Below are 5,987 nucleotides of genomic sequence, written 5' to 3' on the forward strand. Positions count from 1 at the left end.
CGACCGTGTGTCTCGGATCTTGCTGTTCTGCTCTTAAATATTTTTCAGACAGTAAGTTGGAAAAAGGGGAACTGCTTGCATCTTAAATTTGAAACCTAAGTAGCAGGTAGATGGACAGCGCATTTCACTCTCTCCATGCCAGCAATTCGAAGTTAGTGAGTATGGGGGAGGAATTACGTAGTTTTCAAAACAGTAAATATGAAACCAGGAAAATAAAAAGGAGTGCATTAAGAATTGCGTATTTTCTTATAAAGTGGGTTTTTTAGCGTAAATGCGAGTGCATGTCGGTAAAGGTTTCTTCTGGTGGCAAAGCGTGGTATATCTACGCACAACAATAAAGATTGTGTCCTTTTACATTCCTCGTTTTGGTCTGCAGAAATACCTTCAAGGGAAAAGCCTTGCTGTGTTTGTGTGGGTTGTCGTGTTCTTTTCTCCTAGAGTAGTTAGGTATTAACTTTACAATGAGCATATAAGCTGCTTTTTTGAACTCCAGGTTCTGTAAGATTACACTTTTTAATGGTTCAGAAGCATTTATTATCTTGTAAATGCTTCCAAAACACTTCACTGCATTTTCTGTAACTCCGTTAGGATAGAACAAGTTAGCGTACTAGTATTTACTTGTGCAGTTGGCTGTCACTGAGCATGGCATCAAAATGTTGGCTTTTGATGAGTTTTAACATGACTTATTATCTGAAACCTTTAAAAAAAAAAAAAAAAGGCCTAAATTGAGAGTAGGAATGTTTAGAAAATGTGGATTGCATTACTCATAAATAATGTAATGCCACCCAGCAAGGCTGCAGCTACAGAAATAAGGCAATTCATGATTTCTGGCATAAGGAGCTCAATTATTGAAACCAACATTTAAATATAATCTTCCCTATCTGTTTTTTTAATCTAGAATTAACTTATTTTTCAGTAGTGGTAGGGTTTTCTTTGAGCCCCACAGGCTGGGCCTCTGAGCCCAAGCAGAGGCCAGGGGCCCTCTGAAAGGGAATCTTTTCTATCCCTCCATCCTCTCCCCCCTCCATGGAGAGCTTTCTCCCGTGTGCAGACTCCAGCCTGAGGACGGGATCTGTTAGACAAATCTGCCTTGTGTTACTGAGCCAGAGTTTAAATACTATTTTACCTGGTAAGTCTATTTACGGCTGTTCAGTCACCCATTCAATCAGAGATTTAGAACTGTTTTATAAACACAAATACAACTTTTAAGTAATCATCTGTTAATATTTTTTGGTTTTATGATGCTGAAGCCACAGTAGGAAAGAGGATGATTTTTTTGCTGGAAGCTTGGTTCTGATGTCTCTTTCTGTAAGGAAAGGATCGTGCAAGGAAATCTGTGTTCTCTATTAGCATCTTGCTAGAAATCAGTATTTTGCTTCACGCTGTAGAACTGTCTTGCATGCCAAAAGCTTCAATTTTCCGTAAAATGGTTTGTTGAAAGTATTTGCAGCTTTCTGTGCTTGTGCTCTTTCTGTTCAGGCTTTATTCCGATTAGGGCTTCGTTTGGTTGCTAGGTAGATTCAAGCCTGTGTTTTGGATGCACGCCAGATGTGTTCTATACTGCTGGCTGTATTGCCATAGAAATTGCAGTCAATTTTTGTTGTGTTTAATCTTTATTATAACATCTATAATTCCAAAGAAGAAAAGACTCTGATTCAGAGCTCATTTAAACCATTAGAGGGAACTTCCATGTTGGTCTGGAACACGCTCTGACTTTAATGGGCATTTTCAAGTTGTGGATCCGAGTACCGACAACTGCAAATTTCCACTGTTTCAAGTTCTGTTGGAGCAAACGGTTCTGTCGGCGGAGGTGCCACGTAAGTGCACTTGAAATTCATTTCATTGTCCATGTATTGTTAAGGTTACTCCAAACTTTAGCTGTTTGAAAAAGTAGTATCGGTATGAGTTTTTTCTTCAGAATGTATTTCACAAACAATACGCTTACTCTATTTTAGCAAATGTTTTTTAACGTTTTGAAATATTAGTTTCCTCATTAAGCCGTCTAAAGGTGACAATTCCTTTTTCATCTCTTTTGGGGTTTTGTTGAAATTCTGGATTAAATATCAGCAAAGCTCTTCCAAATATCGCCCATCTCTCATCAGCGAGCTCCGTGGCCGTTTGACGTGTTCCCCAGCCTGGTGCCGCAGGCACCGCTAGCCAGCTTGCGTTCCTGTGCGCGCTGGGCTGGAACAGTCACGTCCCGTGGGAAATACTGGCGAAAATCCCGTGAGCTGCAGCGGGGATTCGAGATACCCGCTTCTAAACGTGGCCGCGGTGGCGGGGAGCAAACCGTGGTTTTCGCGCGCCGCCGTGCACGGCGCGCTGTTGGGCGCCATTGGTAAACGGAGTAGGTGGAACTTCCCTGGTTTAGCATTTGTCTGGTTTGCAGGTCTAGTGCCGGGGCTTTTGCTCCTACTTGTTCATTGAGCGTTCACTTGTGAGAAAAAAGTCTTTCAACGTTGCTGAAGGATGTTCGTAAATAATGACTTCAGCAAATGCTATGAACGGTACTGTATGAATTTATATACCTTTAGGTCCTGAAGAGGGTTGTTTTTTTTTTCCCCTAGATTGTGTTATTACTGATTTTAAATGCTTAGTTAAATATTTTCTCTGCAGATTTTTCCTCTCTGTTTTCTAATGAGTAACTGTACATTCAGAAGGTTCAAGTTACTTAGTGGTGGATCTTACATCTTGAAACGTATTCCCTTGCCTTCCAAGAATGTCTGAAGCATCAGTTTTAGTTCCTATCTGTGTATTCGTTGTTCCGTGTTGTAAATAATTTGACTGTCAATGTTGGGGACTTTCCTTAACCAATTTTATGAATTGAGCACTGTTCTGGCATGCTATACAGACTTGATTATGTTTTTTCCTGGATTTTTAAGAGCATACTAGGCATATGTACATATCTGGTGCTCTGATGGCAGCGTAGGAATAGTTTCTGAAACACAAAGAAGTTTCTCCTCTAACACTTCTCTTGTGGGCAGCTGAACAGCGCAGAGCTGCTCCTCCGGAGGTGCCGCGGGACCGAGGGTTCCTCCATCCGCTGCACTCAGGCCGTGCTGCGGTAATGCTTTTGCAAAGATTTTTGAAACTTTAACGACTTTGGTTTTGCAATGGTTAAATAACGTGAAGGAATCGCTCTGCCAATCATAGTCATTCTGTGCTATTTAGAATAATACTACTTTTAGTATTTGGGGTTTGTGTGTTTATTTCCATGAGCTTGACACAGGACCTAGGCATGAGGTTGAGTCACCGATGTGATACGGGAGCAGTAGCTGTCCTCGGAGAGCGTCGCTTCTTATTTATTTTACTGGGTTTTGAGTCACAGGTTTGAAGCCAGTGACACAGACTCTCACAACACACAATCTGGCCATTTAGTGTATTTTGAAAGCAGGATATTCGGAGTGGGTGCTGGTGTGTTTGGACAGTGCTAGCAGAATTGAATTACAACGTACTCATGTTTTTAAGTTAACTTGTCCAGGGGAGCGTGTGTATTGCACAAAATGATAGCAAAATCAGCCGTTTGTTTAAAAATGATTCCTGAGCAGTGTGTAGACCTGTGATTCTTATTCACTTGTTGGTCACTTGATTCCTCTTTGCCAAAACCCGGGTTCTGACTTCTCCCAGGGTGAGCCGTTTCCTGAGGAGCCCTGCGTGGCGCAGCTGAAGGAGTGAGGCTGAAGAAAGCCTTTGTCTAACAACTGGTATTTTCCTGTTTTGTTCACCACTGTTTTCCAAGGAGCAGAGGTTGGAGGCCTGCTTGCATACTTGGCTTTGGCTAGAGCATTTCTTTTATGACCCGGGATTTTGAAGTGCACCCTGCCTCCTATTAGTAACTGAATATAATTTCTCTGTTCCGGGTTTTTGCCCCTGTGCAGTTGATCCCTAGGATTCTGCTAGTCTAAGCAAAGGGGTAAATAATGGGAGAGCATTCCGTAAAGGGGTTTCTCTCTTCTCCAGCAGTTGAGCGCTCAGTCAAAAAGTTCAACTTGGCGCAACTTGCAGAGGAAATGGTGGCAAGGATTTCAACCATGCTGTATTTCCCTGTTCCACGCGCTTCAGCTCCTTCGCTAACCCTCATGAAGATTCTCTTCAGGCTGGCTGTTTCTTCTGTGCTTACAGATTTTTGGCAACTGCTTTTGCATTTTGCATGACGTTAACAAATGGGGAGGGGGGAGACAGGGCAGCCCAGACTATAGCAACCTTTCTAATGTTATCTTTATTTCAGCAGTTTTGTTAGCATTTCCTACAGATACGAGCTAAATATAAACTATGGCATGTATGTCTTTGTAATATTAAAAGAAGCTATTGAGTCATGTCACTCAAATATTTAGTAGTAACTTTTTGCATATGCTTATATTCTGAAAATATATCTGGAGTAAATTGCAGAGCTGCTTTTACTCGTGTGACAGTATTAAAATGAAGAAAAAGTTGAAGAGAACAGATGCTTGGAACAAGTTTTGCATAAGCATAGTCTGTGAGGGTGTTTTGAATGATGCTTCTTGTTTTATGTTTTTGTTTTATCTTATGGCTCAAAGCCAAGCCCACTCAGGATTTTTTGGTAGGTTTCTGGGTAGAGCCAGACAAATGTTACAGTGGAACTCAGCTTTGATGTTCACCTATTCTCAGTACACGGTTTCCTTCAAGATAATGCGTTGTTTTTTTTTTTTTTTCCCCAGGAATGGTGGAGATTAATCAAAAGGCAAATAAGACATTTTTACCAGCACTTGACATTTTAACTCTTCTATGAGAATGAGTGGGCTGGAATTGCTTTCTGCGTCACTGAGTGGGAGTAGACGGGAGAACTTTTAACTAATTTAATTGAATGCTCTGTAAATCATGACATTTGTACAATGAGTAATTTTTTAAAACTCGGGCTACAAAGCAAGTTGGTTTTGTTATTGTTTCTTGACTGGAAAGAGGTATTTTTAAGTGGAAATACCAGTAGAAATTCTTGAAAGTGGACTATGTTTACTACTGTGTTTGGTTTTGTAAGGCATGAGTAACCCAGATCTTGAGCTGAAGATTCTCATCTAAATGATGCAAAGTCAATTGAATAGATAACGAGATGAGCATGGAACATATATTACTAGACAGGTGTATTTAGCTGACTTTCAAAATACCCATCTCTTATTGCAGGTTTTGGTGGTTTCTCTGAGCAGCTGTGGGTATTCTTCTCTAATGTATAAGTAATCAAGTGTTTTACAATCCTGTGCCTTAATCTGAGTCTTTCCTCTTCTGGCCAGTCGGCTTTATCAGTGCAGTTAGGCAGGAGGTAATGGTTTTACTCTTCCTCCATTTTCAGCCAGCAAAGTTCAAGAATAATCTGTCTTCCAAGATTAAGCTAATAATGGCAATGAAATGAAGAGTTTATCGTGAACAACATACATCAGTCCAGAACTGCTTCCATATTTTTGTATTCTGCAGCAAGTTTGTTATTACTAGGGTGTCCAGAAAAGACTTGTAAAACTTTTTGGTTTAATGGCAGACAGGCTTTCCATGATAGTAAAGTGTTACAAGGAAAAGCACTTTTTTTGTTGTTGTTTAGGAAATATCCTGATTTTATTCATGCCAATCACAAAAGCCTGAAACTCCTCAGTAAGAAAACAGTCTAGATGTGGGTGGAGGCTCATGGAGGAAAAATGGGCAAGTGTTCGTGTTGAACTTAAGAGGCTCGCATGCTGTTTGATCCAGCTTATTTTCCCTTCTTCCAGAGTGCTGGCTCTGGTGCCTGCCTGGCCATCCTGTGGGTTGGTTCAGGGCGTTGCTTAAGACTGAAAAAGGGGAGTACGTTAGTAAGTCTTAATGGGAGACAAGTACATGTACCTGCAAATGCAAGGAGCCTTATGTATTTTTAAACTGCTGAAATGTAAGCAAGTAGTACCTTTGCAACACAGCTTGTCTGTTGTGCTTATCTTCTAATCCGTGATTTTTTTTTTTTTTTTTTTCCTTTCGCAGGACCCGTCGGGGCACAGCCCCTACTCATG

The sequence above is a fragment of the Pelecanus crispus genome, chromosome 16 (assembly GCF_030463565.1).
Source record: "Pelecanus crispus isolate bPelCri1 chromosome 16, bPelCri1.pri, whole genome shotgun sequence".
Classification (NCBI taxonomy): Eukaryota; Metazoa; Chordata; class Aves; order Pelecaniformes; family Pelecanidae; genus Pelecanus; species Pelecanus crispus.